The following is a 25,316-nucleotide window of genomic DNA, read 5'->3' as shown; positions in this document are numbered from 1 at the left end:
TTAATGAGTCTCGGGGCTTATGAAAATATAAACCCACATTTGCTTTCCAGTCAGGTTTTCCTCAAATTCCCCTAGTGCTAATAAGCTGAATAGGTACAGTATAAGATCACAGATGGAGAAACTAACTGTTAAGTTGACAGCTCATGACAGTGAATACAAGAATAGGGAGAGCTGCTCTGAATGACTAAAAAACACCTGCTTTGAGTGAGTGATTCAACAAGATATCCTGTTGACTTCAATGGGACTTGGGCCCTGATTCAGCAGAGCACTTAAGTGATCACATCCAGTTACTCCTATAGTTCAGAAATAACTCTGTGTAATGCAGGACCTTGATGTTCACAGGTAATATGTATCCTCCAAGCATGGGCTCTTTAGCAGGTGGAACTCTGCATAAATAGATCCCTGTAGACATATTATTGGATTTAAGGTGGAAAGCAAAGCTAGTATTATTTTAATATTAATATGATCAATCCATTTGAGCTGGCAGCACTATCTTGCCACCCGAGGAATAAATTGCATACAAGAACAGACTACTCCATCAGGCACATAATCCAAAAGAAATCCTAATTTATATGCTAATTAGCACAGATGTAAGAATTACAGGGTTAATTAAGCATCATATCCTTCCCACAATTTTATCTGCCATAGACACAGAGAGGAAAAAATCAAGCCATTTCATCAAATTAACCATCATTTGTGCTGCTTCTGCGTTCCCTTTTTCTAAACAATCCCAATAAGTTAATCATGTTCAGTCCAAAGGAACATCAGGGGTGTGGGAGTTCTGATAAAAAAACATTTTTGGGAAGCACGTTAGATTGTGTTCTAAATAGACTGAATTCTGCATTTAATTTAGATTAAATCAGCTTTAGTTATTGAACATGAAATAACTACCAATTGATTAAGAACTTAGTCACTGAGGTTAAAAAGCTATGTCATAAGTGTATCTCTTATGGCATCATTGCGAAACCGCAATATATTTTTAATCATCAATTTGTATTTAATTAGTGTACAAAATCCTGTCTCATTACATTTAAATTAAATCCTTATTTCAGGCTCATAGAGTGTGACCGCATTTTGGCAAAGTGGGCTTGTTTAAATGGCAACTGCCAAATATTTTTATTTTTTAACCAGGGCTTTTAGGGGCCATGTCCATTGTTTGTAAGACCTTCTTGGAAACTTCAAACTTTTTCTCTGTTTAAAAATGAGTTGGGAAGCTAACTTGACAGTATTTTGAAGGAAAACTTAAAATGTGAGCCAGATTCTTAGCTTCACAGAGTTTATGCTCTGGGAATCAGGAAGCTCCTGTTAGAGAGCCAGCTATTCCTTCTCAGTTACCTACCTGGCCACTGGCTCAGTAAGAGCAGCCTATGGGCTGCTCTAACTTGCACCAGCTGGCAAAGGTCTCCAAGAGACCACTGCCATCTATGACAGGCAGAGCACCACACCCTCCATACCTCTGAACACCCCCACTACATGCCAGCTGGAGATTCCATTTTCGGAGAATCCCCCCCCATGGAGAGGTGTCCAGTGTCCACTCTATGTGCAGCAACTGAGCTGTGCTGAGACAGTGGAGATGGGCAAAGAGTCTTTCCCCAAGACTATTATAGTCTTCTGTGATAGAGGGCAACATTTATGGAGTGGAATAAGGGAAAACAATAAGTAGAAGAAATAGTTGTACACTCCCCAAATTTTCTTTTGTTTCCAAGGTGGTATTCCTGAGCTACAGTTGTGGAAAGAAAAAGTGGGGCAGTTCCCAAAGAGGGATAAGAATACAAAAATCAGTGTCAGTAAGCAATGAAGTTTGTTAGTGTTTCATGTCCACCAGAAAACAAAACTATTACACATTAAGTGGGAATTGTAGGAGGATTCAAAAATTGCCAATTTTAAGTGACTGTTCCTGAAATTAGACCATTACCACTGTAGCCCAAGTGATTCTGTCCCAAGTTCAGGCTGTATCATAGGTTAAACAGTTGGAAAGAGGGAGGAAGTATTCGACCCATTATGCAGTTTGTCACAGGTATCTGAAAAATCATAAGGCACCAAACCCATACAACTTTGTCAGCACAGGAGTGATCCTCAGCAGTCAGGGAGCTGCTAAAAGGAAATACTCAGAAAAGGTAACACTTAATTGTGTGAAGTGTCTCCTGCAAAAAGGGAAGAATTAGGACCTCAATTCTGTTTAATACGAGAACCAGGGAAGGATATTTCTGGCCTCTTCCACCTTAGCATTACTGCCCTGCAGGGTTAGCAAACGTCTGGGTTTTCCTGGACATGACCTCCTTTTTGGTCCTCTGATCTCCATCCAGGCAGATTTTTGAAATATGAACAAATGTCTATGATTTTTCCTTACTTGTCCTTTTTCCAACATCGATTCTGGTAGAACTGCAATTCTCAGCGTGCCCTCATAGGAGCGTGCCTGTTTATTGGTTTGCCACCCTTACTTCTGCGCTGTTGCTGGTGGTGGCACTACCTTTAGAGCTGGGTGCTCCGTCAGCAGCTGTTGCTTTTTGGTCGCCCAGCTCTGAAAGCAGCATCACCATCAGCAGCAGCAGCACAGAAGTAAGGGTGGCATGGAATTGACTGCTGAGTCGCTGAAAGGGATCAGGCTTGTACAGTACAACTTCAGGCACACATCTTGCAAAGACTTGATGAGCAATCAACCACTGCTGAGAAAGATACACTCTACAGAGAAATATGCATGGGCACAACAGGAAGAAGTGAGGTAGGAAAAGACTGACTGCATGCAAAAAGGTACATTTAAATTTGATTTACATTTATTTTTGAGGCCACTACACTTGCTATTTATAAATGTTAGATATTCAAAGTAGAAAGAAACTGTACAATAGAAACTGTCCCCTTCCCCCCCAGCAGTGTTCTTTATTTGGGCACTTGAAATATGATAATCCTAGGTATGTGGGAACTGAAAGCCTCCAGAGGCTGAGATGGGAAAATAGAAGTTAGCACTCCTGAGACACTGGGGTGGGGAACTTACATTTCAGAATTCCCTTCTGACCTACGAACCACTTTTTCACATTAGTTTGTTTAAAAGAAAAACATTCCCTTTTCATCTCTGTTAGTTTGACGCATGATTAAGGCTAAAATTTTGTCAAGGATATTTTTAGTAAAAGTCACGGACAGGTCACAGGCAAAAAAAGAAAAATTCACGGAAGGCATGACCTGTCCGTGACTTTTACTGAAAATACTTGTGACAAAATGGGGATCTGTGGGTCCCTATGCTGCCTGAAGCGGGGCAGCTTCACAGGGGCTAGGATCCACCTGCAACAGCTGGGGGCTGCATGGTACCCCTGTCGCCTGCAGCTCTGACTGTCCCCCACTGCCTGTGGGGGCCGGGAGCTGTGGGGTGCCCCCGCCTCCTGTGTCAGACGAGAGCCCACAGCTCCAGCGGCCCCCAGTGTCTGGGAGCTGGGGGGTTCCCCCAACACCACTGCCCAGGAGCTCGGGGGTTCACCCATGAGCTTGGGGGTTCCCTGCCACCTGGGCCGGAGGGGAGCTTGGGGGTTCCCCCACCACCCATTCCTGTGAGCTTGGGGGTTCCCCCACCACCCACGAGGTTGGGGGTTCCCCCGCCGCCACCACCCATGAGCTAGGGGTTCCCTGCCACCCCTGGCACCCACAAGCTTGGGAGTTCCCCCACTGCACATGGCAGCCCGTGAGCTTGGAGTTCCCCTACCACCTGCGAGCTCAGGGGCCCCCACCATTTGGGAGCTTGGGGGTTTCTTGCCTCCCGTGGCAGACAGGAACTCAGCACCCAATTGCCCCCATTTAGGCACCTAAATGAAGTGGATACACTTTCAAAAGTGTTCAGCGGCCCCAGTTGTTCTCAATGAGCTTCTGGAGAGTGTTGAGTATTTCAGAAAGGCTGGCCACTCCATTTAGCTGCTAAATGTGAGCTCTGCTCTTTAAAGAAGCTCCAGTTGTTGGGTGCTAGCAATCTCAAAAAGCAGTTCTGTGTCACTGTCTCCAGCTGTAGAACAGGATGGAGCTGAGTTTATATTTTTTTGAGAGTGGAGCTTGAAATTCAGAGGGCAAACAGCAAGGGGAATGAAGGCTGGTGACATTTGAGAATGAGTGGGCTAACTTGACACAATGGAATGAACGTTCAAGATCCAATTATAGCAGAGGTCAGTTAAGTCAAGGTGGCTATGGAGAATGTGCCATAGAATAATATTTGTAGCCTTGCTGAAATAGGGTTGTGGGCCTCATATTTAACCAAAATTGAAACACAAATACATCTTAGTTTTTTTTTTAAATGGGAATAACATAATTGAATGTATTAAAACAATAAGAGATGACAGCATATGGTGATGCTATTGTCATGACCTGGCTTGTCTGTCTGAATACCAGTACCTACTTCAGAAAGGAGTCAGAACTGCTCAGCTGTGTGTCATAGGCCCCATAAAGCTAATAGCTGAGGGTGGATCTCCATTAGCAGAAATAGAGATCTGTACTTTCAGAGCATGCAGAATTAGGTTCTGTACCCACCACTGACATAAGGTTCTTAGGTGGCCACAGAATTGTTACACTAATAGATTGATCAAGTCACCTCTTAACCTTCTTTTGAATAAACTAAATAGATTCTGTTTCATTAGGATCTCACTGTAAGGTTGACTTTCCAATCCTCTAATCTAAGGCTGAAATAAGGGTGTAATTTGATTAGCTAACAAAAGTTTCTGATCTTGATAAAAATGGCCCAAAATTTTTATAGTTTGGAACTTAACAAGCACCTTTCCAATTCATAGAGCCCAGTAGGGGTTAAAAGGAGAATCGAATAAGGCAGGGGTCAGCTCGGCAACCTTTCAGAAGTGGTGTGCCGAGTCTTCATTTATTCACTCCGATTTAAGGTTTCGGGTGCCAGTAATACATGTTAACGTTTTTAGAAGGTCTCTTTCTATAAGTCTATAATATATAACTAAACTATTGTTGTATGTAAAGTAAATAAGGTTTTTAAAATGTTTAAGAAGCTTCATTTAAAATTAAATTAAAATGCAGAGCCCCCCGAACCGGTGGCCAGGACCCGGGCAGTGTGAGTTCCACTGAAAATCAGCTCGCGTGCTGCCTTTGGAACACGGGCCATAGGTTGCCTACCCCTGAAATAAGGAGTTCCTGTGGATCAGGAAGCAAGGCCACTGTGGAGCGAGCATTACTTACCTAAACCAGAAAGAGGAGGTGGAAACTCCCCTCTGCTTTTAACAAAGGAAAGGGAGCTGTGCTCCCTGCCCACCTTTAACTCTGGCAAATTGGAAAAAATGTAGAGAATAAACTTGAAGTGGGAATAGCATACAGGTAACTCCGGGGCTCCTACAGAGCTGATAAGGACAGGGTCATTCTGCAGAGCGAAATAGGTCACACGATAAGCTGCCTCGCTTGTACATATGTGTTTTAGTATAGGTAAAAGCAAGGTCATGTCTAGGAACCAAGAACACAGGGCCCCCTTATAGGATTGCAGCATGTATTCTGGAAAGCAGTGAATCAGAAATTAACTTGGGGTCACTGTGGATAATGAACTAACATGCATCCCCAGAGCCATGTGGTGGATAAGAGCAAATGTAATCCTTGGATGTGTAAGCAGGGGAATATTAAGTAGACGTAGAGGTGTTATTACCACTGTATATGGCACTAATGAGACCACTACCAATATACTGTGTCCAGTTCTGGTGTTTAAACTTTAAAAAGGTTGCTGGCACAATGGAAAGGTTTCAGAAAGGAACTACAAGAAAGATTCGAGAGCTGGAAAGCCAGCCTTACAGTGAGACTAATGGAACTGAATCTATTTAGTTTATTGAAGAGAAGGTTAAGAGGTGACTCGGTCAGTCTGTAAAGTACTATAAAAATCCCACCCAGAAGTTATTGGCATGATGCTGAAATGACTGGCTGAAGTTCTAACCTGGGTCATGTAGCAGGTCAGACTAGATGACCATCAGGATCCCTTCTGACCTTAAAAAAATCTATGATCGATGCTATTCTTTTCACTCCCCCCAACACCTCTAAGTCAGAAATATTGAGGGGGTGGCCATGCTGGCTCCATGCTACTGAATACCCCTCTACGTGGGGAGTAACCCTTCTGTGAGGTATTAGGGCTGCTTTGCGATGGTGGTGTGGCACAAAATGGCTGCAGTGCAGGACCTGGCCCACTGTGCTCACGGGTCCTGTTCACAACGAACAAAGAGAGAAGCCTTGGTCAAGGCTCTGACATTCAGAACTCCAGTCTCAGTACTTTTTCTAGCAGCAGCGGCTGTGTTTCCCAAAGCAGACACTGGGCTTGATGAGGCTATCTGGCAATGATTAGCCCTTTTAAGGAGAGTTTCCTATCAGGAATTAATTTTAATAACCTATTTCTTCATCAGCTTTGACAGCTAGCTAGTGTGGGGAACCAATATATTGATAATAACAACTTTACAATAACCAGCTTGTGTAAATTTACCCACCACAACATAACCAAAACCACCCTAACCAGATACCACTGCGTTTACCACTACCACACAGAGCAGTTTTGCAATCTTAGGCTTGACTGCACGGTACATCTCCTGAGCGATCTTACACGGAAGACGCAGCCCCGAGGGCAAATGATGGCTTTAAGTTACAACAGCTTTTCTCAGGCTACTTAAAAGGGCAAAGTCTCTGCAGCGTTAAGCGCTATTGGCCCTTCCACATCCCATAGTACCATTGCCCTTATGTTGGGCCTGATGGATGCAGAGTAGGGCTACTGAAATTGACCCTATGCTACTTCTGCACCGAGGAATTCTCTCCTGGCCCTTAGTGGCTCCTTTTGCACACTGCAGAATCTGAGCCCTTATATTAGCAGTGCTAGCAGGCCTAGACATCCTGGGGCAAATCCTGGCCCTCCATGCCTGCAAGGGAAACTGTCTGCAGAGTAACTAATGTCGTCCCCAGGAACAGTGGATTGGACGTCTTGACAGCTTACAAAGGATGTTGGTGGGGCCCATATCCATGGGGTTCTGCATCACCACCAGAGGGAGCAGGGCAGGGGAGGATCGTGGGGTGGGCCTGGTGAATCTGCTGTTACATGAATTCAAGCACTATTCTCCTTGTGGAGACAGGGGATGGGAGCTGGGGGTGCTACTGTAGTCCTGAGGCTGCAAAAGTGGTTGCTCTGTGGACCACTGCCATTCCCTGGTCTGTGAGATGGGCCTGGGGATGGAGGTGGGTGAGCAGAATTCCTTTCCATCCCCTCCCAGAAGAGCTCCCAACATGCAGTGTGGCTACTTGCACACAATTCTTTGTCTCTGCTTGCTCCTTAACTCCTTCCAGGGCTCTAAGCCTTTCAGCTTCCACTGGCCTGGGCAGGGACACACCCAGTTCATCAATCCATCATGTCTCTCCATTGTTTTCAGCCAGCACAGCCAAGTGACACGAGATTGGGAGTTTTATCCTGAGCTGCCAAAAGGCCCAGAGAAGCAATGAGTGCGAGAAACAATCAGCATTACATATGCTGCTGTACGTTGGGACATGATGACCTTGAACGTTTAGGTGGTGGTGAAATCCTGGATCAGTGCTGTCCCTGGAGAATAGTCCTAGGGTCTGTCTACAATTACAACGCTACAGCAGTACAGCTGTGCCACTGTAGCACTTCTGTGTAGAAACTCTCTACAGCAGTGGGGAGGGGTTCTCCCATTGATAGTTAATCCATCTCCCCCAGAGGTGGTAGCTAGGTTGTTGGAAGAATTCTTCTATCAACCTAGCACTGCCTATGCCTGGGGTTAGGTCAAAATAGCAACTTCTCTCCCCCTGAGAGATGTGGCTATGCCGATGGAAGTTTTCGGTGGACACCAGTCCATATTTGAGAGAGAGAGTTCATTCTGCAGCCATCGGCTTCCAAAGTGACCTGTAAATTACTAAAATATCTTCAGAATCTACTGCTCAAACTCCCATAACTGTCACATGTGACAAATTCACTTTCTTCAAAAGAGTTAATGGCAGGGAGAAAAATACGGAATTGAAAATCCTTAGCCACTGGACAGAAAGGCAGGGTGGAGTAGATAGATAAGAGAATCACACCCTAGGGCAATAGGAGATTCAAGACACAGCAGATTAAATCTCACACAGTCTTTTCCATCAGCACTTTAGAGCTCACAAACATTTATCTACTCATTTTATAGTGTTCACAGTCGCTTCTCATCAGAGCCCTCCCTTAATCCAGCCACTTTAATGTTAATCAAATATTGATCTCTGTTGAAGTCAATAAATACATTTATTGACTAAGTTTTTTAGTCTACGAATAAACACAATTAGAGGCGTCTTTCATTATAAAAAAGTGGCAGAGTGGAAAGACTGGCAGGCAATTGATTCATTTGGAATTAACTTTAATAATAATCACATGTCCTCTGGCGTTACTGTAAATAGCGCACGTATTTCCCAGAACAGCCTTCAAAATAGGTGGCCAGTATATAATTTTATATTCAATGAAATTAAGCTTCTCAGGTATTAAAATGGATATAGATCAATAAATAGTTACAAAGAAGCACCAGGTTTTCCTCTTTGTAAATCGTAGAGAACTGATTTTATCCTTTCATTGGCTCCTGCAAAACAGGTCGCCATAATCTCTGGTTGTTTATTATTTATGCAGTCATACTGAGGGGTCCCAGCAGCAATTAGGACTCCATCGTGCTAGGTGCTGCATGTACACATAGTGAGAGATGACCCCTGCCTCAAGAAGACAGAGTGTTACCCCCACTGTTATAGTTAAGAAACTGAGGCACTAAGATTATGACTTCTCCAAGGTCAGACGGGAAGTCTGTGGCAGAACCAGGAAATAAACCCAGCACTGCCTTAATCACAGATCCACCCTTTTTCCAGTGCAGCTTTTCCATCATTAGACAAACACCTATCAGGAATGGTCTAGATAATACTTAGTCCTGCCATGAGTGCAGGGGACTGGACTAGATGACCTCTCAAGGTCCCTTCCAGTTCTATGATTGTATGATCATCAGGGCTCTTAGGCCTCAAGCATGGGCACCAGGTTTGTATAATTTTTGGTGGTGCCCAGAATGGGTCCAAGTCCCGCCCCCCACACCTGCCTTGTAAGCCAATATATATTTTTAAAAATAATGTAAAAGTGGACTGGAAACAGTAAGCATTTAACAGTTTCCCTATATTGCACAATGTGGCGGGGGTGTGTGCGGGAGATAAGGGTTCTGGCTGAGGTTGTGGGCTCTGAGGTGGGGCTGGGGATGAGGGGTTTGGGGTATGGGAGGGGGCTTAGGGCTGGGGCAGAGGGTTGGGGTGTGGGGTGATGAGGGCTCTGGCTGGAGCAGAGGGGTTTGGGGTGTGGGAGGGGTTCAGGGCTAGGGAAGAGGGTTGGGGTGGGGGGTGCAGGCTCTGGGGTGGGGTCAGGAATGAGGAGTTCAGGGTACAGGAGGGAAGACCCAACCCCAAACATTGGTGGAGCTGGGCCCCCATGCTCTGAATATTGGTGGAGCATGGGCACCAAATGCCCATATAACTTGCCGCCTGTGGCCTCAAGTCATTGCCTCTTGGTGCTCCTGGAAAGGGACTTACCCCTAAAGTCCTCACTCCACAAGGAATGAGGACAAGGGAAGGCTTGCCTAGCCTCTTCTCTCGGCCCCTTTGTGCTACAATCATTGGTTGCTGCTGCATATTGTTGCCATTTCACAGATAAGGAAAAATAAGGCAGAGGTGAAATGACTTACCTAGTGTCATAGGAAGTCAGGGCAGAGCCAGGAATAGAACCCAGTTTACCCAAATAGCTTCCCCTGTAATTTAATCACTAGACCTTGGTCGTCCTTAATCTTGCCCTTTAGGCTTGAAGAGGAGGGCAAGTTCCCTGGTTCAAGCAGGATCCCATTCTCCAGGTGACTCCTCTGAACAGTCCCTGCATTGTGATTCTCTGCCTCTTTGCTCCATTCTGAGTGTGCTAAGCAGGAGGAGGAGAAGAGAATATAGGAGTAAAGCAGAGAAGTTCATACATTTTGGGGGGGAGGTCACTTGTTTTCTACTTTTCCTTCCAATAGTTTATTTGTATCTGATATCCTTTGTTTGGGAGGTAAGAGATCAAGACCCCAGCCTTACCTTTGAGTACATTTATTTGAAGGTATATTAAAACTTGTCTTAGGTCCTCGCCCAAGGGACCAATAAGAAGCAGTTGACTTGTAGAAGTGGCCTTTAACTAAACGTCAAGATTTGCAATGGAAAATTTGAGGACACTTTAAAGTGCTTGCATAGTACAGGAGATTGTCTAGTTGAGGTGGTCTTCAGTGTAGGTTTCACTGAACTGGACTTGCCACTACCTTTTAGTAAGTTTAAAAAGCTAACAGCTGTCATTCTGCACTTTGCTATCAGGCACAACGCTCAAAGTCAGAATGAGAAGAGCAGTTTCTTCTCCTTCTAGGGCAGACTGATACAGACGTTCACAAAATGTGCCTGCAACCCTTGGGGTTCCAGAATGTACAAGGGCCAGTCTCCTGTGTGTGAAAATGCTCTTAGTTACAGCAGTCTAATTCCAAGGCAACTCTACTGTCATAGTTACTCTGGATTTACACCCGTGTAGGCAAGAACACAATTTGGCCCCTACTCTCCCCTGGTGTGCTGGATTTGGCAATGCCCCCACTCCGCCCCAAGAGCAGGGAGAATTTTAACACATTAGTTGCACATCCAATGTCTATTTATCTGCAGAAATAAATAATGAGAAGTGGGAGCAGGGAAGGAACACACCCTTCTGTCAAGCTTCAGGCAGGACTGTTACGCTTCAAAAAGAAGGTTAGTAATTCTCATTTTAGTATAACAGAAATACTAATGATCAGATTCTCCCAGCCAGGCTGCATTGTGCTGTATTGTCTCTAAAACCTGGATCACTCTTCCAAATAGATTCCCAGGTATCAGAGCCTAGGAAATTTACATTCAAACCCAATTAATGTACCAGCAGCCATTAGAATGAAAACTTGTGATTGCAGCTGTCAGTTCCTCCACTAGTCATTCAGATGTATCCTAGTACTGAACATACACAATGGCTGACGGATCCCAGAAGTATCAGGTTGTCTCATGACTGTGATTTGATAGCTAGAGGGAAAGCGGGGGTAACAAGTTGAAATATGAGAGGCAGCATGGTCTAGAGAATAAAGCACTGGACTGGAACTGTGTTGTGTTCCCAGCTGTCAATGACATACTGAGTGACTTTGGGTAAGTCACTTCACTTCTATGCTTGTGTCAGGTCCCCCCCCACCACTCTGAACTCTGGGGTACAGATGTGGAGACCCACATGAAAGACCCCCTAAGCTTATATTCTACCAGTTTAGGTTAAAACTTCCCCAAGGTACAAATTCCTTTCCTTGTTCTTGGACGGTATTGCTGCCATCATCAAGTGCTTTACACAAAAATTCAGGGAAGGGTCACTTGGAATCCCTATCCCCCTAAAATGTCCCCCCAAGCTCCTTCAGCCCCTTTCCTTGGGAGGCTTGAGAATAAAATACCACCAATTGCCTTAGCAATGTGAGTACAGACCAGACCCTTTGTCTTCAGGACACTGAAATCAATCAGGTTCTTAAAAGAAGAACTTTATTTAGGAAGAAGAAAAAAAGGAATCACACCTGCAAAATCAGGATGGAAGGTAACTTTACAGGGTAGTAAAAAGATTTAAACACAGAGGATTCCCCTCTGGCTCAGCTTCAGTTACAAAAACAGGAATAAAACTACCTCTGTAGCATAGGAAAATTCACAGGCTAAAACAAAAGATAACCTAACGCATATCCTTGCCCTACTTACTATTTCTGTGAATTTAGATCTATTATTCCAGGTATATTTTCAGGAGATGTTGTACCTGCTTGGTCTCTCCCTCCGTCCAGAGAGGGAACAACAAAGAGAGCACAAACAAAAACTCCTCCACCCCTATATTTGAAAGTATCTTCTTTCCTCATTGGTCCTTCTGGTCAGGTGCCAACTAGGTTATTAGAACTACTTAACTCCTTACAGGTAAGGCGATTCAGTACAGCTGCCAAGGAGGGATTTTATGCTACCCTTCCCTTTATATTTATGACAGCTTGTTTCCTCACTAACCATTATTGCTCATCTGTGTAGATGGTAAGCTCTTTGGGAGTGAGAATAGCCTCTCACTCTGGACAGTGTGGCACTATGGAACCCTGATTTTGGCTGAGCCCTCTAGGAGCTACTGTAATATAAATATAAATAATAATTTGTGTCTTCCTTTGGTGGGTTCAACAAGGATGCAGTCACATCTTCATTGGGCCTTGCCATTAGAGTCCCAACCAAGGTTCCCCTCTGGCAGTACTGTATGCCCTACCACACAGCAGTGCACTATCATACTGTTATCATGAGGTTCTAAAATGGTGGTAGATACCAGAAGGCAGCAGGGTAACCTTGTTGTGTCCTGTGATGAAAGGGAAATGGGTAGAGAAGAGGAGGAAAGTCTGGAGATACCAGATGTTCTGGAGCACCAACCCACCAGAATAATTTTCTAATGAAGGCAAATGGATGAGGTCAGCACTTGCCAGCCTGTCATAGAATCATAGAATATCAGGGTTAGAAGGGACCTCAGGAGGTCATCTAGTCCAACCCCCTGCTTAAAGGAGGACCAACCCCAACTAAATCATCCCAGCCAGGGCTTTGTCAAGCCTGACCTTAAAAACCTCTAAGGAAGGAGATTCCACCACCTCTCTAGATAACCCATTCCAGTGCTTCACCACCCTCCTAGTGAAATTTTTTTCCCTAATATCCAACTAAACCTCCCCCACTGCAACTTGAGACCATTACTCCTTGTTCTGTCATCTGCTACCACTGAGAACAGTCTAGATCCATCCCCTTTGGAACCCCCTTTCAGGTAGTTGAAAGCAGCTATCAAATCCTCCCTCATTCTTATCTTCTGCAGACTAAACAATCCCAGTTCCCTCAGCCTCTCCTCATAAGTCATGTGCTCTAGCCCCCTAATCATTTTTGTTGCCCTCCTCTGGACTCTTTCCAATTTTTCCACATCCTTCTTGTAGTGTGGGGCCCAAAACTGGACACAGTACTCCAGATGAGGCCTCACCAGTGCCGAATAGAGGGGAATGATCACATCCCTCGAGCTGCTGGCAATGCTCCTACTTATACAGCCCAAAATGCCATTAGCCTTCTTGGCAACAAGGGCACACTGATGACTCATATCCAGCTTCTTGTCCACTGTAACCCCTTTTCTGCAGAACTGCTGCCTAGCCACTCAGTCCCTAGTCTATAGCAGTGCATGGGATTCTTCCGTCCTAAGTGCAGGACTCTGCACTTGTCCTTGTTGAATTTCATCAGATTTCTTTTGGCCCAATCCTCTAATTTGTCTAGGTCCCTCTGTATCCTATACCTACCCTCCAGGGTATCTACCACTCCTCCCAGTTTAGTGTCATCTGCAAACTTGCTGAGGGTGCAATCCACGCCATCCTCCAGATCATTAATGAAGATATTGAACAAAACCGGCCCCAGGACCGACCCTTGGGGCACTCTGCTTGATACTGGCTGCCAACTAGACATGGAGCCATTGATCACTACCCGTTGAGCCTGATGATCTAGCCAGCTTTCTATCTACCTTATAGTCCATTCATCCAGCCCATACTTCTTTAACTTGCTGGCAAGAATACTGTGGGAGACTGTATCAAAAGCTTTGTTAAAGTCAAGGAATAACACGTCTACTGCTTTCCCCTCATCCACAGAGCCAGTTATCTTGTCATAGAAGGCAATTAGGTTAGTCAGGCATGACTTCCCCTTGGTGAACCTATGCTGACTGTTCCTGATCACTTTCCTCTCCTCTAAGTGCTTCAGAATTGATACCTGGAGGACCTGCTCCATGATTTTTCCAGGGACTGAGGTGAGGCTAACTGGCCTGTAGTTCCCTGGATCCTCCTTCTTCCCTTTTTTAAAGATGGGCACTACATTAGCCTTTTTCCCATCATCCGGGACCTCCCCCGATGTCCAGGAGTTTTCAAAGATAATGGCCAATGGCTCTGCAGTCACATTGCACACAAATAGTGAACACAAATAACAGGAGATCTCTAAAATACAAAATTGAATTCACCTTTCTAGGTAGAGCATAATAATTCACCCATGGCATCATTTGCAATGTAAATTTCCATAGCCTACACAGAAGTTTGATACTTTTGATATTCAAATACTAGAATCAATAAGGTGTTTTGTAATGCACAGGGAGTGAATCTCTTGCATTCATTGCAAGCATAATTTATCGGGGTTCTGACAGCTTCTCAAGCCACATGTAACTGATTCCATTAAAGCAGATTCTTGGTTGTCTTCTCCACCCCCTGTCCCACAAAAGAACTTAAAGAAACCTCAGCACTCCAAAACCCAAACAGAATTGCCAAAAATAGTGATAATTCTCTTACAGCCTCTGAACGTTTTAGTCTAATCAGTACCATGTTGTTTGGAACTCATTGATTATCAAAAATGCAGGCCACATACATTTCTACAGGAGTTCCATCTCCTTCTTCTATATTTATAGTATCAGCTACACAAAGGGCTCGACTGCTCGCATTGAAGTCAGTGGGAGTTTTGCCATTCAGTTGACTGGCGGCAAGATCAGGCCCTTAATGTAAATATTAGGCAGAGTAATAGAACAGGTAAAGCATACAGCAGTATTTTAGCTAAAGGTTTCTGAGAAATGATACACTGTGCAGTTTAAAGAAAAAATATGATGACGTCTAAGGTGCTGATGGGGTGAGTTATGCTTTGAAGGTACGAAAGTAAGTGAAATATTTAATTCCATCCAGCACCAACAGTACTGAGACAATGGAGCCACCATTAGGCTGATCCAGAGTACAATTATATGTTAAGTTTTTACTTGTACTTTTACAGTTAAAGTAAGGTCAGTTTTGCATTTCTTTCACACCTAAAACTCTGCATTGGCATTTATGGATGTTTGAGGTGCACGAGGAATTTGGGATCATTTGAGTATAGAGCATTTGAGCATAGCATAATCATTTAAACCTATTTCTTAGCTTATTTGAACCCAGGTTTTTCATAGCTGCTAGCAACTATCTAGTTAATTGCTAAGCTTTCATAGCTACAGGAATCAGGCTTCAAATTTCCTGTAATCTACTAAAATACCCTTTATTGCTACTTAGTTACATATTCACTCAAACCACCCTTACAGCTAGTTGAAACGAAACTTCACTCATTACTATCTGTCATTTAGTCAAGATCTTCTACAGCTAAGCATGAAGCTTCAAGCTTGTGTAACCCACACACCTTCTGGGCGTGGTGTTGTGTCCCATCTAGTGTCATTGAGCCCTCTGGGAGAGGGTTAAATGAGTCTGCTCTACAGCCTTAGCTACCCGCCAGTTGACTTTTAGCTCATGTGGTAGAGTCTCATGCACTAAGTTTCAGAAGTCCTGGTTCAATCCCGCCCACCGACAACCAGGGTCTGTCAGCGTTACACTTGCCTACACTCAGATTTTGTGAAGCATTACATTTATTTTTTCTAGTAATGAACCGAAGCTATAACTGTTACTCAGTTACAGACGTCTACAGATATGGAGTTGCACTGGGTGTAAGTCAAGGCAGAATTTGGCCTGTAGTTATCTGTCCGACTTGTGTTGAGGTCAATGGGAATCTAGCCACCGATTTCTGAGGGAGTAGGATCGGGCTCAGGAAACAAGACCAGGTTATCAGTGGTAATATGGTTCCAAGAGACACTATGCTAGGCTGGATTTTACCTGTTTGAACACTTTGCTGAGGAGTCAGGAGACATGGGTTGGATTCCTGGCTCTGTACAGGGAGGGCAAGTCACTTGTTCTTCCCAGTTCTTTGCTCGGAGCGAGTGGATGGAGAAAGTGCAGGAATCTGACACTCCTCAATCCCAACCCAGGCTTTAGTGCAAGAGAAGAAGCGGGTTGTTCTCTTCCCAGGCTGAACAAATAATTTGGTGGCGAGAAGGGGCAAAAGATAGGGTGGAGGGATCAATCACTTCTAGGTTGCAGACCCTCTGTGGACACTATTCCAGCATAAGGACTGGAATAGCCTCCATTGTTCTAGTGCTCTTTCTGGTCTCTATCGCTCCAACCCCGCTGAGCCCAATCCCCATGCAGCATCATTAGGAGGGCCTACCATCACAAGGAGAAAGGGGATGACCTTGTTGAGACAGCACTCATTCCCTTCTGTGCCTCAGGTCAGATCCACAAGATCTGGATCTTCTCCACTAACCCATATTATTTTATAACAGAGAAGAGATAAATCTTAAAAGATCTTCAGAAAACTCTGCTCATAACCTGAAGCTATATTATGGTAAGTCTGAAAAATCCCCACACCGCTGAGCAACGTAGAAAGCCAACCTAACCCCTGGTGTAGACAGTGCTAGGTTGATGGAAGATTTCTTCTGTTGACCTGACTACCACCTCTTGGGGAAGTGGATTACCTACAGTGATGGAAGAACCCCTCCTGTTAGCATAGATAGTGTCTACAGTGAAGTGCTACAGCAGTGCAGCTGCAGCTATGTTGCTGTATCATGTCTAGTGTAGACAAGCCCTTATAGTCTTCAAAAGCTGACACGCTCACATATGTACTATAGCTATGTACACCTACAAATCTCAGCGTATGAATATGTGTGGGCTGTTTAGGCTGGGTGTGCATAAATGTGTGCTCCGAGGACAGGATGTCTTCCCAAAAGAGGTGCTCTAGTTCAACCACATTAAGCTATTGGGCTTCATGCATGAATCACTAGGTGAGATACTACTGTTTGTGCTATACAGGAGGCCAGACTACATGAACACAATGGTTCCTTCTGGCTTTAAGATCTATGTATTTGCAGTTCGGCCCTGTATTTCCTGTATTTCCGGTAGCTTTGTTTTACTGATGCTTTAATTTAAAAAGTGATCTTTAGAAATTGCACCAGAATACCACTCTGTCAGAAACCAAGGCACTAGGAATCTTTAATCATCACTATCAAAACCCTCTTTTCCTTGAAGAAAGAAGAGTCCACTTTCCACATCGCAGGTTTCTCTGATAGGGTTTCACATTCATTTTTCTCCAGACAGTGATTAGAATAAGCATTGTCAGTGGTTGGAGAGAACACATTAAGAATGGTTTTACTTGGTTAAGACAAAAAATATAAAATCAATATGCCATTCCTGGCATTTAGAACTCCTCTCAGCTGACCTTTGACTGGCCTCACCTGCCTCTCCTTTCTTCCCAGAAGAAGGCACTTCTCAGAAACATCTGCCTCAGCCCTAAGGCTATTTCCTTATGCTCTTAGACTAAAAAGGCAGAAATATTAATTTTCTGAAGCAATATGCTACCGAGAGCTCCATCAGAATTTGCTCCCTTTGGAATAGTCAAGAACAGTCAATATTGTTGCAAACAAGCCCCCTGCCCACCCACTTCTTAAACAGCATTTCCTTGCTTTTAACGAGTGCATTAAAACACGCAAGGAGCTCTGTTTAAGATAAACTGCAAGGCTATTTAGTATGCTGCAGACCCTGAAAAATGTACAGAAAGGTTACGGTAAGTAAAATGGATTGGAATTCACAGACTTGAACTTTTGCCCAAATCTCAAAGGGAGACAGCCACATACTTTCTTCTGAAATTTGAAGGAGTTCAGGTAATCCCATCCCTGTGATTTTTTTGTCCATTTTTGTCTGGGTCTGCATTTCCTGGTTCCATCTTGAGCCAGAGGTGTAAGTACCAAATATGGTGAAGAGGGGTGTGCTCCTGCTATTTCTGGCCTGAAAGGAAGCAGGATGTACAGGCTATTCCAGGAAAGAACCCGTGAACCCTTTTTGTTATTGATATTACACTAGTGCCTAAGGACCCAGCTGAATCGTGGCCCAGTTGTGCTGGGCACAGTACAAACATAGTATACGAGTTCTAGTGCAAGGAGTTTATAGTGTTGCCCCTTTTTGACCCAGCTAGCTAGTCAAAGTTCAGGGCCCCGCGGTTCTAGTTGAAAGTAGAAATTGATGGAGTCTGGTATTTTCTTTGATGCAATCTTGTTTATTTACCAGGAAAGTACAAAGTCCTGCTTCTCTGAATGCAGGAGGAGCCAAGAACAAAAGGAACAGTTTTGTAGCTTGCAGTCCCCAAGCCTGTTTCGCCAACACCAGACCCAAAAGCACTCTCTCTAGCTTTTTCCAGGGTCACAGTGCACTCACAGGCTGCTCCATGGCTTTGTTGCTTTTTGCCTCTGTGTCTCTCTCTCTGTTCTGTCTTGCTCAGTTTCTGTGTGTTCTGCCTTCCCGCTCCTCCTCCAATGCCCCCAAACACTAACAATAGTCAGCAAAACCCTTCCGCCCACTCAGTCCAAACTCCTGGGCAGCTTCACAATCCCCTTTGGTCTTTAGTAGGGGCTTGTGATTAATTTATCTTTACAGTTATGTTAATACTTTACAGAGTATTGTCTCCATTTTGCAGAGTTAGAAGTTAAACCTAGATCTCCTGCATCCCCATCTATGCCTGAATCATAAAACAGTCCTTTCTCATATGGCCAAATCTGCACACTCCAGTGGGTCAGGCAGTTCCAAGCTTCTGCGTGCTTCTTCCAAACAAGCCTCAGATCCATTTGTGGTTGAATAAAAAGAATCAAGTTGCTAGTACAGGAATCACTATGCTAATAAGATGTGTATGTTTATGGTAATGGTGATGAGCATGCACAGCATAGATCAGAAGCTTCCAGGAGCCTTCATGGAGTCAGACTGAGCTGAGTGCTCATGCAGCTAAGGAAAACGCTGTGCTTTCTCTCCAAACAGCCTGACTTCTCAGTGCTTATTAAACATTTCCAAGTGTACAGGGCATGTTAGATTCCTAAAATGGCCTGGGTGAGTCTCAGAAGTGTCCACCTGTAGCAGGCGATACCTCAGTCTGGGATTTCAGGGGGAGCTGCACATGTTCAGCACCTCTTAAACTCAGGCCTAAATATGGCTTTAGGTGCCCAGCATTGGGGGGACTCAAGATTTAAAATGTTGATCAACGCTTCCAGGAGCGAAGCTGAAGCATGGCAGATGATTTGGGCATATCCATAGGAAGTTGCCTGCGCATCTCTTTGCCTGCTGTATTTGGGCTTCAGATACCCATTAGTGATTGAAAAACTAATGTGATTTTGCTAAGGGTGCACAGAATGATTTGCCCTGAATTCTGATCAGTGCCAAGTATTGGCTACTTTCTTAGATTTTAAAGGAAGTTTACCCTGATTTAAATGCTCCATCTACCTAAATCTCCAGGCTTGCTGAAAATAGAATTAACCCTCCTTCCTGCCTCTAATCACTTATGAAAAATGATTATTAAACCCTGTTAGAGTTGTACTTCCTAATCCTCTTTGGCTGGCCCCAGTTCATGTCAATATGTAATAAGTCATCACTATGGGGGTTTTAGGAATGGGACCAGTCCCCAAGATTGAATTACAGAGTACATATTCCATCAGGAAACTGCTTCTCACTATTTATAAAATCAGCACGGTTGATGGAAAGCTGCTTTGGTTTGCAGTATTTGCTATGTGGTCTTGTTGGAGAGACTATTTACTGGTGCTGGGTGAACCTCAAATGGTTCAGTGCTTGAGTTTAGTTCTGATAAGAACCCAAGTGGCACAGTTGCCAACTTTCACATGGTAAATAAGCACCCCAACTTTCACAATAAGCCAAAAATCAAGCTATTTCAAAACAAGGCCAAAACAAGCCAATCCCTAAGAACCCCAGTGCTCTATGTGACTAGATCCCCCCGGCGTGCAGTCTGGGACTGTGGTGGGCCCGCTGTGCACCCCTGACTCTCTCTCCACCTTGCCCCTGCTTGCCCCTTACCCATGCTTGCCCCCTCTTGTCCCTGCTTGCTGGAAGCCAATCCAAAAAAAAAAAAGAAAAAAAAAGAAAAAAAAAAAAGCTACAAGCTACAACAAACAACAAGCTACAAGCCAAAAACTAGCCAACAAGCAACTCACAAGCCAATTAAGCCAAAACAAGCCCAATTTCTGCATTTTTTGTGTGTGGGTTTGGCATGTCTGCCAAGTGGTTGGTGCTTAGCAGAAGTGTATCCGTTATCCAAAGCTTGTCTACCTAGGTACCCTCCCTTTACTTGTGTGATAACTGACAGCCTGACAAGACTAAAGGGAGGGACTGGGATTTTACAATACTGTGGTGTACCATAGTGTATTTTAATATTTAAAGTGGCAGATGACTGGGAGGCACAGAATGTGTTACTTGGCATTAGTGCATTGGTGCAGTGAAATAGCCCATATGTATGCTTAGAGGATAAGATCTGTGTTGTGTGATCAGGATGTCATGAGATTCTCTGAAGAAAACTGATATCCAAGCAGAGTGCAATAGGAGGCCACTGGCTTACATCCTCTAAACAACCCCCAAACTCAGCCTGACAAGCAAGGATACAGCTAGGCAAGGGTAACGATATGAGCCAACCCACAAGATTACAGTAGGGCTGGCTGATGTAAGTGGCAGGTAGTGATAAAGCATATAGGCCGTATTTTCCTCTCTGGGAGGGAAGCGGAGGGTTGGCATTTCTAAACATCAGAAAGAATTTGGTGCAGTTTGAAGAATGGATGAAGGTTTGGGATCTTACTTTGATTTAACTGATTCCTGCTCTTTGCAGGGCAAGTGATGTGATAAGACTAGGAGAGAAATGCCAAGAGCTACAGGTTGACAAACAAGACTATGCTAGGAAAGTGTCAAACTGTTTTTAAAACTATTTCAGCTGCCAGTACCATGGCTTTGTCCCAGCTCAGACAGGGCATAGGACTAGACTACAGTTATTGGACAGTTTAGAAAGTGACAGTTAAATAACTGTTTATACCAGCTGATTATGCAGTGAGGATATTGTTACCCGATAGCCATTCTCAAGACTGTGGTCACTGTTTAATCATGAGAATGGTTTTCACTAATTTAACCACATTGTGTGACTCACTTGTGCCAAGAAGAAAGTCATACTAACTGAAACTGCTTTAATGTATATTTTCAAAAACAGTTTCCTAAAATGATCTGTTCTGTATGGGCCTAAAAGGAAAGTGAGCCCCACTACAATTATCTGTGAAATTAGGGTATTTTAAAGATGCATCACATTTATGCAGCGGCTAGTACCTGGATAGCAGATGCTTTGGAAGATTCCCTTCTGTAGGAGGGAGATCCAAACACATAAGATGCAGCAAAAAACATCATCCAGGCCCTCATTTCATATCTTGCCCGTTGCAATTTCCTCCTTACTGGCCTTGGCTCCTGCAACCTTGCTCCTCTCAAGTCTATTCAGAATATTGCTGCTAAGACCTTACTTGCATGTTGCTCTGACCACAGCTCCTTCTTTCAGCCCCTCCACTGACTCCCCCTTTGCCTCCACATAGACAAAAGCTTGTTTTTAACCTTTCAGCCCTTTCACAATTTAGCCCTACCCTACTTTGCTGCTTCAATAACTTCAATAGCAACATCGACCCCCCTGCTTTGCCAACACTCTCCCAAGCAGCAGTCCGCGTCACCTTTAAACACCTACAGACTTTCTTCCTAAGCACATGGGATAGCCTGGGAAAGTCACACTCCAATCCAATGTTCATACAGCACCCAGCACAATAGGGCCCACAGCCTATTGGGAGCTATCAGAATGCAAATATTTATTTGAATGTATACTAACCATTCTCCCTTCTGAGCCAATGGAAGTATGCAACTGGATGCAGTAAGACTAGAAGGAGATTAGAAAGACATTTTAAGATCTCTCTTTATTCCACAGGATTTCAGAAATTGAATCTTGGGAGTACAAAAAGAGAGACGCTTCCCACTGCTGCAAGCATCTTAGCTCTGTGATCTGGAGAGAGAAAAGGAATTCTCCAGGATTATTGCATTGTTATAAGAAACTGACATGATTTCCTCCTAATCTTTGTGCAGTTTGGTCCCATGGACTTTTTGCAGCCTCATGTCCCCATTAACTGTAACACATAGTTACAAACTACAGGACAGAGTCCAGAAGTAATTTGAGACAGAGTTTACATCACTCTTGTAGACAGTTAATTCATGACCTATTTGCTTATAACTAGCCAATGTGGTGCAATGTGCTTTGTACTGTGTGTTAATAACAGGGTGGATAAAAATCAGTGATTTACAACAAAAAAATAAAAAGAATTGATTTGATACAGGTTTGTATATAAAAACAACCTATTTAAAAATAAATGTGAAATTATTACAACCTACGTTAAAACCTAAATTGACTGCAATCTATTGAAATAATTTAAGTTAAATAAAAATAATATTAAGCAGGACATGTTTGCTGCCAAGTTTTAAAGAGAGTCAAGCCACTGAAGTGGTTTAAATCACTAGCTAAGCCACTGGAACCAGAGTTTGTTGAAGTGCTAAACCAGCTTTTACAGCACTAGCCTCTTCTGCAGGTGCAGAGAGAATATTTCTTCATTTCAGTTTATTCAGCTAGCTCAGTTTAATGTCTAGTTCATTCAAAGTTAGGAAACACATGGGAAATTGAAAAAGCAGGAAACCTTGTTTTCTTCTTCCAATCTATGAATTAAAACTGAGTGTGAGAAGATGACATCTACTAGTTCTAAAATCTTGAAGGACATGGTGACCAGAAACCATCAGTTCAATTCACTAACTACAGATCTTCCTTTGTTTAATAAATCCATTAGTTTTAAATGCAAAACAGGGTTTGATATTTTTTTCTTATGTATCCAGCACACTTAAGGTAGTTGTATTGAATTAATACAAAAACAATTTAAAAATGGTAGGTTTGTTTGTTTTTAATTGAATTTGAATTTCCATCCAAATAGAGCTTGCTACAAATCACAAGTAAAAAATTAATCATCTAATAAATAAGATATTCATCATTCCCCATCTTCTAACAGAATAAAAATGTAAAAACTAAGAAGTTGAATAAATGTAAGTTAAGCTATATGATTGTTTAAATAAATGTGTATAGATAAGTGTATCCTCCTGGTTAGTAAAAAGAAGCACCAAATTTAGTGTAAAGGCTGTATTTAGCTGCAAATCAACATGTTTTAATGGTTACCAACCATGAGAATCAACCATTATTTAGGAGAATAACTAAAAGTACAAATGTGACACAAGATTTAAAATCAGTGATTTACATAATGATTAAAATCAGTAATTTAAATCAATTCACTCTGGGTAATCCAGTAAATGAAGGGATTTCTTTTTTGAATTTTGTTATAGGATACATACACATGCAAAGAGGTTATCTATGTAAAATACCTGCAAACAACCAGACAGTGATGTCCAGCCACTGCCAGCATATGTTTTTACATCAAGGAACTGTTGGATTTGATTTCAAGTTGATAAAGAATGATTTACAAGCAGTTTCAGCCCCAACTTTCCCTTCTAATCTGCCCCAAGGTCCCATTGCAATTTTTGTGCATTTACCTTCATATTCTCCCATTCTTAAAATGTTCTCCCCTGCTGCTGTGTGAAAGCACTATATAAACAGAGACAAACGAACAAAATAGAGCCCCAGTCCTGCAAACACTTAATCATTTGCATAACTGTGCATGTGAGTTGCTCCACCATGGGACCACTCATATCAGTATAGTTATGCACATGCTTATTCAGGATCAGAGCCTAAATACATACAAAAGAAACAATGAAACTGACTATACGTAAAGCCATATCAAATGCATAAAATAATCACATAAAGAAATATTTTCTCTCCAGCCTTGGGTGTTACTTGTCACAGTAGATAAACAAGGTAGACAGAAACATGATTTTGTAGCTGGTGTCACTAATTAGCCCAGACGTTGCACTATGCTTGAAAACTTTTGGGAGTTAAGAGACTGGATTTTTTGGAAGTTGGTTAGAGGCCCTTGGTTTCTTTCCCACTCCTTGAAATTCCTTTTCTTAGGGAAATATGATTTAGTCTTAAGAAAATCCAAATGGGGTGTATCCTTCAACAACAAAAGACAAATGCCTCCTGAAAGCAAAGAAGTCTTTTCCAGTGAACTTTTATCAAGAAATCTTGGGTTTTCCCCCTACCTGTTTCCATTTCACCTCTGTCAGAACCTCTCAAAAGATGGCAAACACCACACAGATGTAGTCCTCTCTTTCTCATCGTCCATCCATTTCTGAAAACCAAATGAAGGCATAACCGGGAGATATGTCTGTAGAATTTGAATATTTCAGTTATGATCCTAGTATTTATCTGTTTTCTAATTTTAAACATATAGCCCAAGTGATCCCTTTTGATTAATCATATCTATACGGAATTGCACATGTAGATCATACCATGACACGTATGAACTACGACTGCTTCAATTATGGAATTTTAGAGTTGATGGGCACACACCAGTTCCCAGTGGACAGGACTTTATAATCTATTATATTATAACTGACCCCCGTTTTGGCACTCCCAGCTAACAGGCCAATGAGTGAACAGGCACTGAGACCTACTTTCTTAGCCCTAGAAGTTAGGACTGAGGCAGACTGAGGGACACAGTCAGGGTCCTGCATCGTCAGACCTGTGAGTTTGTTACATATTTTGGGTTAAGGACTTCAGTCTGCTGGAATCTTTCCCCAGTATGAAATCAACTTAGAAAAAAGAGAGAGGGGTTCTGAAGAGCAGGTAGAGATGAAGTCAGAAAAGTAATCAAGATATTAAAAGAGCATTGGTGTTCAGACTGCTCCTTAGATAGAGACAGGTCGCTAAGGGACTTTAATCCCTAAAGACCAAATAAATCCCTAAAGATTTTTTGAGTTCTATATCAACTCATTTTCCCAGTAGGAGTCTTCACTATCTTGGCCTTAACCACGATGTCACTTTCAGTTGCACCTTTAATATTAAATGATAAAAGCAAGTGCCTTGGGGCCCAGTTCTTAGCCTGTGAGCAGAGGAGGATGGATACAAGTCAGGATTTTGTTGAAATCATTTGTAAAAGTTTACATCTAATATTTTTTACATCTTGCTAATTCTTTACTTTCTTCCCATTTTGTAGTCTTAATTTGCTAAAGTGGATGCATTGTTCTTGTTTCTTTAACTAGTTTCCTCAATTGTTAGTATAATTTAAGATTTTACATAGAAATTCTTTCTCCATAGAAGTTTCACATCTAAAGTGATAGCGAGACCTTGGACTTCACCTTTTCTGCGACTATCACAAACCCAAAACACATATGTAAAGAAAATAGCCTGTGTTATATCTGCAATCACCATCACCTTGATATACTGAGTTTCCACAAGTTTAGGAAGCTGAAATGTTGCAGCCAGATTCTACTTCACCAGAGTTTGCAGTCTGAAATTGGTGGGATTTGTGCTGCTAAATTGTTTAGGATCCTAACTTTAGATTCTTATTTTTGAAAGTTTCCGCCTATGTGTATAACAGTTTATTACAACTTTGTTAATATACT

The 25,316-nt window shown here is 42.9% G+C and overlaps 1 long non-coding RNA gene across 1 annotated transcript in view; it reads left to right on the top strand.

Annotated features, from left to right (window-relative positions):
* The window catches only part of LOC135978618 (uncharacterized), a 40,669-nt gene extending 17,351 nt beyond the window's left edge, over positions 1-23,318 (top strand). The window contains exon 3 of the long non-coding RNA XR_010596002.1: positions 21,691-23,318. This is a non-coding gene — a long non-coding RNA (uncharacterized LOC135978618). The remainder of the gene's footprint in view (positions 1-21,690) is intronic.
* The last annotated feature ends 1,998 nt before the right edge of the window (positions 23,319-25,316 follow it).

This window comes from Chrysemys picta, unplaced genomic scaffold (genome assembly GCF_011386835.1).
Source record: "Chrysemys picta bellii isolate R12L10 unplaced genomic scaffold, ASM1138683v2 scaf343, whole genome shotgun sequence".
NCBI classification, from domain to species: Eukaryota; Metazoa; Chordata; order Testudines; family Emydidae; genus Chrysemys; species Chrysemys picta.
This window is presented reverse-complemented; position numbering and strand designations above follow the sequence as displayed.